The following is an 8,450-nucleotide window of genomic DNA, read 5'->3' on the forward strand; positions in this document are numbered from 1 at the left end:
AGTTTATTTTGCCGAGATTAAGGATCATGGCCCATGACACAGCTTCAGGGGGTCCTGAGAACATGTGCCCAAGATGGTAGGGTTATAAGGTGATTTTATACATTTTGGGGAGACAGAAGGCATAGGCAAAGACATAAATCAATATAGGTAAGGTATACATTGGTTCTGCCCACAAAGGTGGGACATCTCAAAGCAGGGGATCTTCTAGGTCATAGGTACATTCAAAGGTTTTCCTGATTAGCAAATTGGTTGAAAGAGTTAATCTCTGCCTGAAGAGTTAAAGTCAACTTGACTTAAGGTAAGGAGGTGGTTGTGGAATCCAAGATTCTTGTGATATAGATGAAGGCTCCAGGTAGCAGGCTACAGAGAGAATAGGTGGTGAATGTTTCTTATTGGACCTTAAAAGGTGTCAGACTCTTAGTTAATTCTCTCCTGGAACAGGAAAAGACCTGGAAAGGGAAGGGCATTCTCTACAGAATGTAGATTTCCCCCACAAGAGATGGTTTTGCAGGGCCATTTCAAAATATGTCAAAGAAACATATTTTAGGATAGAATACTTTGATTTCCTTTAGGGCCTGTTATCTGTCATGTGATGTTATACCAGAGTAAGATTGGAGTCAGTATCTTTTTTTTTTTTTAAAGTGTGCTCTTTTATTCAACTGGTCTCAAGTCAGTGTACAGGTAAGCCCTGGCTGCCTCCACACCTCCACCCACTCCCAGCAAGACCAAAAACCTTCATACATGTCAAGTTGAGGGGCAAAAAAGAGGGGTCACAATGGCTGATCATTCAAAATAAAACAAAATTTAAAAAGTATTAAGGCGAAGATTAAAAATTTTTTGCATTACATAATTTATATGAAAGCAATGCTATCACCTCCCCTGTGTGGAGAGGACTGGGGCATTCTCCTTAGAGAGAAGTGGGGTGGCTTTTGGCAGGGCAAGGGACTTCCTGTAACAATGCATCTCATGATATTTGGAATTACTATTTAAAAAAAGAACAATGTACAATCAAAGTCCTTGGCCACATTGTAGAACTTTGAGGGATGCTCACTCCAACTGACTGCTGTCGCCTCCACCTTTCCAGTTTTCAAATCCTGAGTCAAGCTAAACAACAACAACAACAACAATAACAACAACAACAACAAAATAATAATAATAGTAAGGCCACGCCAATCTCATCTTGTTTTCTGGCAAGTTGGGTTTTTGTCAAGAATGGGTGTAATGCAACTAAGTAACAGTCCTCCTAGAAGCACTTGCTGTGGGTGATGAAGGGGCCGGCCTCTTGGTATTTTTGCTTGCTGATCCACATCTGCTGGAAGGTGGACAGGGAGGCCAGGAAGGCCAGGATGGAGCCATCGAAACACATGGAGTATTTATGCACAGGAGGAGCAATGATCTTGATCTTCATTGTGCTGGAAGTCAGGACGGTGATCTCCTTCTGCATCCTGTTGGCAATGCCAGGGTACATGGTAGTGCCACCAGACAGCACTGTATTGGTGTACAGGTCTTTGCGGATGTCCACATCACACTTCATGATAGAGGTGAAGGTAGTTTCATGGATGCCATAGGATTCCATGCCCAGGAAGGAAGACTGGAAGAGGTACTGGGGCAGCGGAACCACTGGTTGCTGATGGTGATGACCTGGCCATTGAGCAGCTCCTAGCTCTTCTCCAGGGAGGAGCTGGAGGCTGCAGTGGCCATCTCCTGCTTGAAGTCCAGGGTGATGTAGCACAGCTTCTCCTTGATGTCAAGCATGATTTCCCGCTCAGCAGTAGTGGTGAAGCTGTAGCCGCCCTCCTTGAGGATCTTCATGAGGTAGTCAGTCAGGTCCTGGCCAGCCAGGTCCAGAGGCAGGATGGCGTGGGGGAGGGTGTACCCCTCATAGATGGGCATAGTGTGGGTGATCCCATCGCTAAAGTCCATTATGATGCCAGTGGTCCTGCCAGAGGCGTACCAGCCTGGATGGTCAAGTACATGGCTGGGGCATTGAAAGTCTCAAACATGATCTGGGTCATCTTCTCTGGTTGGCCTTGGGGCTCAGGGGGGCCTCGGTCAGCAGCATGGGGTGCTCCTTGGGAGCCGCACATAGCTTGTTGTAAAAGTTGTGGTGCCAGATCTCCGTGTCATCCCATTTGGTGACAATGCCATGCTCCATGGGGTATTTCAGGGTGGGCTCAGGATGCCTCTCTTGCTCTGGGCCTCATTGCTCATGTAGGAGTCCTTCTGACCCATGCCCAGCACCATGCCCTGGTGCCACGGGCACTACATGATGGAGGGGAAGACAGCTGGGGGGCATCATCACCCATGAAGACAGCCTTGCACATGCCAGAGTCTTTGTTGAAGACGAGAGCAGTGATATCATCATTCATGGTGATCTGGCAGTGGGTGTGGATTGGCGGTGGAGTGGGGAAGGTGAGGCTCTGTGCCCGCCGGGCAGATGCAGTCTCCACAGTCTGGAGTTGGTATCTTATTGCTACAAAGAATCTGTTCTGTCACTCTTAGGATCTCTATTTTAATGGTAATACTGAGTTGTGTCTAAACTCCAAAAGGGAGAGTTTAGACATAATGAGGCATGTCTGATCCCAGTCTCCTTCCTGTCATGGCTTGAACTAGTTTTTGAGGTTTCTTTGGGATCCTCTTGGCTAAGAGGGAGATCCACTTACTCAGTTGGGGGGCTTAGAACTTTAATTTTAGTTTACACTTCAGTCTGTCAATTATTTCCTTTGCTGTGCAGAAACTTTTCCATTTGATGTAATCCCATTTGTCTATTTTTACTTTTGTTACCTGTGCTTTGAGGTCATGTTAAAAAAAAAAGAAAATTCACTGCCCAGACAAATGTCTTAAAGCTTTTCTCCTGTTTTTGCTTCTAGAAGTTTCATAGTTTGGGGTCTAACATTTAAGTCGTTAACCTTTTTTGTAAGTGGTTTTTATATTGTGAGAGATAAAGGTCTAATTTCATTTTTCTGCATGTGTCTATCCAGTTTTCCCACCACTATTTGTTGAAGAGACTGTCCTTTCCCTATTGTATGTTCTTGGCACCTTCATTAAAAATCAGTTTGCTATAAACGTGTGGATTTATTTCTGGGTTCTCTTTTCTGTTCCATTGGTCTATGTGTCTGTCTTTATGCCAGTACCATGCTGTTTTGATTACTATAGCTCTGTAGTACATTTTGAAGTCAGATAGTGTGATGCCTCCAGCTTTGCATTGTTTTTCTGTGTTTTGTTTTTGGTTTTTTGCTCCAAATTTCTTTGGCTATTCAAGGTCTTGCATGGTTCCATACAAACTTTAGTATTTTTTTCTATTTCTGTGAAGAATGTCATTGGTATTTTGATGGGAATTGCATGGAATCTGTAGATTGCTTTGGGTAGTATGGGTATTTTAACAATTTTTATTCTTACAATCCATGAACACAGGTTACCTTTCCATCTTTTTATGTCTTCTTCAATTTTTTTTCAGCAATGTTTTCTAGTTTTCAGTGTAGAGATCTTTCATCTCCTTGGTTAAATTTATTCCTAAGTATTTTAATTTTTGTAAATATTATAAATGGAATTTTTATTTATTTTTCTGATAGTTTGCTGTAAATGTATAAAAATGCTACTGAATTTTGCATGTTGATTTTCTATCCTACAACTTTATTAAATGTGTTTATTAGTTCTAACATTTTTTGATGGAATCTTTATGGTTTTCAGTATTTAAGATTGTGTCATGTGCAAACAGGGACAATTTAACTTCCTCCTTTCCAATTTGGATGCCTTTTATTTGTTTATCTTACCTAATTGCTCTGGCTAGGACTTCCAGTACTATGTTGACTATAAGTGGTGAGAGTAGGCATCTTTGCGTTGTTCCAAATCTTGAAAAGCTTTCAACTTTTCCCACTTTTAGTGTATTAGCTGTGGATTTATCATATATAGCCTATATTGTGTTGAGGTACATTCCCTCTGTACTTAATTTGTTGAGAGTTTTTATCATAAAGAGATGTTGAATTTTGTCAAATGCTTTTTCTGCATCTATTGACATGATCATATGGTTTTTGTCCTTCATTGTATTAATGTGATGTATCACCTTTACTGATTTACATATGTTAAACCATTCTTGCATCCCTGGGATAAATTTCATTTGCTCATGGTGGATAATCTTTTTAATGTGTTGTTGAATTTAATATTTTGCTAAAGATTTTCAAATATCTATTCATCAGGGATATTGGCCTGTAGTTTTCTTTTTTGGTTGTGTCCTCATCTGGTTTTAGTATTGTGGTAATAATGCTGGCCTTGTAAAATTAGTTTGGAGGTATCAGTTTGTTCTCACATTGCTATAAAGAAATACCTGAGACTGGGTAATTTATAAAGAAAAGAGATTTAATTGGCTCACAGTTCCACAGGCTGTACAGGAAGTATGATGCTGGCATCTGCTCAGCTTCTGGGGAGGCCTCAGGAAACTTACAATTACGGCAGAAGGCAGAGGGGAGCACACATATCACATGGCTGGTGTAGGAGCAAGAGAGAGAGGGGAAAGGTGCTACACACTTTTAAACAGCCAGAGCTCACAAGAACTCACTCACTATCACAAGAACAGCACCAAGTGGATATAACAAACCATACATGAGAAATCCGCCTCTGTGATGCAGTCACCTCCCACCAAACACCAACTTCAACATTAGGGATTACAATTTGACATGAGATTTGGACAGAGACACAGATCCAAACCATATCACTCCTCTTCAATTTTTTGGAAGAGTTTGAGACTTCAAGTTACTGTTTCTTTAAATGTTTGGTAGGATTCAGTTGTGAAGTCATCATGTCCTGGGCTTCTCTTTGATCAGAAACTATGTTACTGAGTCAATCTCCTTATTCATTGTTAGTCTATTTAGATTTTGTATTTCTTCATAATTCAATCTTGATAAGTTGTATGTGTCCAGGAATTTACCTGTTTTCTAGGTTATCCAATTTGTTGGCATATAATTCTTCATAATAATTTCTTATGATCTTTTGTTTCTATGGTATCAGTTGTAATGTCTCTTTTTGTGCCTCTAATCTTATTTGAGTCTTCTCTCTTTTTTTCTTAGTCTAGCTAAAGGTTTGTCAATTTTATCTTTTCTTTTCCTTTTTTTTTTTGAGACAAAGTCTCACTCTTATAGCCCAGGCTGGAGTGCAATGGCACTATCTCAGCTCACTGCAACCTCCGCCTCCAGGGTCCAAGCAATTCTCCTCCTGCTTCAGCCTCCTGAGTAGCTGGGATTACAGGCGCCTGCCACCATGCCTGGCTAATTTTTGTATTTTTAGTAGAGATGAGGTTTCATCATGCTGGCAGGCTGGTCTCAAGCTCCTGACCTCAGGCGATCCGCCTGCCTTGGCCTCCCAAAGTGCTGGGATTACAGGTGTGAGCCACCGCGCCCGGCCTTGTTTATCTTTTAGAAACAACAACTCTTTGTTCCATTTATCTTTTCTATTGTTTTTCTAGTTTCTATTTCATTTATACCTGCTCTGATCTTTATTATTTCCTTCCTTCTACTAAGTTTGGGCTTAGTTTCTTCTTGTTTTTCCAGTTCCTTGAGGTTCAAGTTTAGGTTATTTATTTGAGATCTTTCTTCTTTCATAATATAGGTGTTTATTGTTATAAACTTCTTTCTTAGAACTGCTTTTGCTGTATCCCATAGGTTTTGGTATATTGTGTTTTCATTTTCATTTATCTCAAGAGAAGTTTTAATTTCCCTTTTAATTTCTTCATTGACCCATTGGTTGTTCAAAGCATCTCTTCCCAGGTGCTGCATTTTGTGACCTGGACCTTAAGAAGCACTGTTTGTCCCCCCAAGGAATATATAGACCCTTGTGAGAAAACCTCCTTTAGTTTCTAATTAGAATCCCCCTCTGCTCATGGGCCTCAGAGTTTGTCCCTGGCAACAAACTGGAGAGAAAACCATGTTTTCCTCCTGCATCACATGCTGCTCATGTCCTACCCATAGCTTGTCAGCCCTGGCAACTGCCAACATCTGCATCTCTTTGCCTGAGGTTTCTTCAGTAGCCTGCCTTCCCTGCTTATGGACAAGTTTCTTGCATACCAATGACCCACAAGTGTAGATGTAGATAACTCTGCTGCTTGTGTTCTACATTGGCTTCTAGAGTTCCCCAATATAATGGAGCTCTAATTAACCATGGTGGTAACTAGCTTGATAAAGCACCATTTATTGGCTCTCTTCTTACCTGTCTCACTCCTCCACTCTCTTGTTGGTATTTCTTAGGATTACCTCCCAAATAAACTATTTGCACTAAAATCTTTGTCTTAGGATTTACTCCTTGGAAAACCTACACTAAGTGGCCTTCTCATCTCTCAGTCTTTCTCTCCAGGAACAAAGAGCACAGGCCCACATCCCCCATGTAAAATCAACACATGCCAACGGATGCTTGAGGAACTACCAGTTCCTCAGTCATAATCAGGCTTTGAATGCAACTCAGCCCCTCTGCTACAAATATAAGTATCCTCCCATATACAGAGGTCCTCTTCCTCTATCCAGAATTTTGCCTGGGTTGGGTGTCCCGTCTATACACTTCTCGGGTTCCTGTAATTCCTCAATTGTCATAATGGCAATACTGTATCATATTAACATGTTGTATTAACCATTGATGGCATCACACTCTAAGATCTGTGAGGGCAAAGACCATGTCTGTCTTGTTTGCCATTTATACCTATTATATATGATAGTGCTATGGTGCAGAGTCAATCTTCAATAAGCATATGTTAATTTCATCTAAATTTCCAGGGAATGGTAAAAGCCTGACACCTCAGGTAGCCTAAAATCAGGGGAAAGGAATAAACTCATTAATAATACCACCTGTGGAATGTCAGCAATACGCCTGGCCCTATGTTAAGTAATTTACAAGCATTATTGTATTGGTTACTCATATTAACCCTATGAGATAAGTTCCACTATTCTCATTTTAGAGTTGAGGAATCAGAAATAAAGTTCACCTCTGCCAGAGATACACTTCTAAGTAGCAAAACTGGAATTAAACTCAGATCTTTCCAATTCCAAGAGTGAGCTTATTAAGCGCTAGACTGTCTCTACTGAGAATCTCACAAGACTGTTCTGCTTTAAGCACCAACACAGGCAAAGCACTATTTATTGATAATAGTGATAGTGTAATGACCATTAAAATGAGTATAGTGGATTGAATCGTGGTCCTCAAATGATATGTCCGTGTCCTAATTTTCAGAATCTGTGAATGTTACCTTATTTGAAAAAGGGGTTTTTGCAGATATAATTAATTAAGGATCTTGAGATGTGAAGCTCATCCTTGATTATCTGAGTAGGCTATAAATCCAATGACAAGTGGCCTTATAAGCAACACAAAGAGGAGGAAGACAGAAAAGACAGCATTGTGACCACAGAACCGGAGATTGGAGTGATGCAGCCACAAACCAAGGAATGCCTGGAGCCACCAGAAGCTGGAAGAGGCAAGAAACAGATTCTCCACTAGAGACTTCTGAGAGAGTGTGGACCTGACAACAGCTTGATGTCAGACTTCTGGCCTCCAGAACTGTGAGACAATAAATTTCTGTTGTTTTAAGCCACCAAGTATGTGGTAATTTATCCACTTAAGTCCAATACCTTACGCCTGGGTTATGTGGCATTCTACTGACTCTGGCCAGACCAGATATTTCTCTGGCCAGCCCACAGCATAATTGTGTGGCAAGCTGGAATGCTAGGCTATCAATGGAAATCTCTGAATGTCTACAATATGCCTCTCTCTAGTGCAGGAGATCACAGGGTCATGAAACTTACGAGATGATAGGGATCTTGAAGAGCATGTGGTTTGACCTCTCCCCGAGGCAGGAATTCTGTTTTCCAGGGTTACTAGTAGTTGGCCAATCAGCCTCGTTTTGAACACTTCCCCAGTGAGTAGTGTACCCGTCTCATACCATATCCCTCTTCATTTACGGACAACTTTCACTGGAGAGTTCTCAACATCGCTGAGCCCTAATTTTCCCATTACATTTTCCATCCAGTTACCAAAATTCTGTCTTGAAGACCCATAAAAGTAAGTCCTAATTCTTCTTTCATATTAACAATTTCTAAGGTTTTGAAAATACCTGTTATGTTCCTCAACTATCTAGCAACTAGCCCCGTTCCACTTACCATGACTCAGGTGAAGTCATTTTTAAACCTCTCACCATATAATATTCTTCTCATTTATTCACACAATTTAAAATATGGCACTGAGGGCTGGGCATGGTGGCTCATGCCTGTAATCCCAGCACTTTGGGAAGCCAAGTCGGGAGGATCACTTGAGCCCAGGAGTTTCAGACTAGCCTGGGAAATATAGTGAGACCTTGACTCTACAAAAAATTTTAAAAATTATCCAGGCATAGTGGCATGCATCTGTAGTCCCTGCTATTTGGGAGGCTAAGGTGGGAGGATTGCTTGAACCCAGGAGTTGAGGCTGCAGTGAGCTGT

At 41.2% G+C, this 8,450-nt stretch overlaps 1 pseudogene; it reads right to left on the bottom strand.

Annotated features, from left to right (window-relative positions):
* Nucleotides 1-1,243: 1,243 nt before the first annotated feature.
* Nucleotides 1,244-2,372, bottom strand: LOC116811625 (actin, cytoplasmic 1-like; annotated as a pseudogene).
* Nucleotides 2,373-8,450: the final 6,078 nt, after the last annotated feature.

Source organism: Hylobates moloch, unplaced genomic scaffold, assembly GCF_009828535.3.
Source record: "Hylobates moloch isolate HMO894 unplaced genomic scaffold, HMol_V3 SCAFFOLD_7, whole genome shotgun sequence".
In the NCBI taxonomy this organism is placed as follows: domain Eukaryota; kingdom Metazoa; phylum Chordata; class Mammalia; order Primates; family Hylobatidae; genus Hylobates; species Hylobates moloch.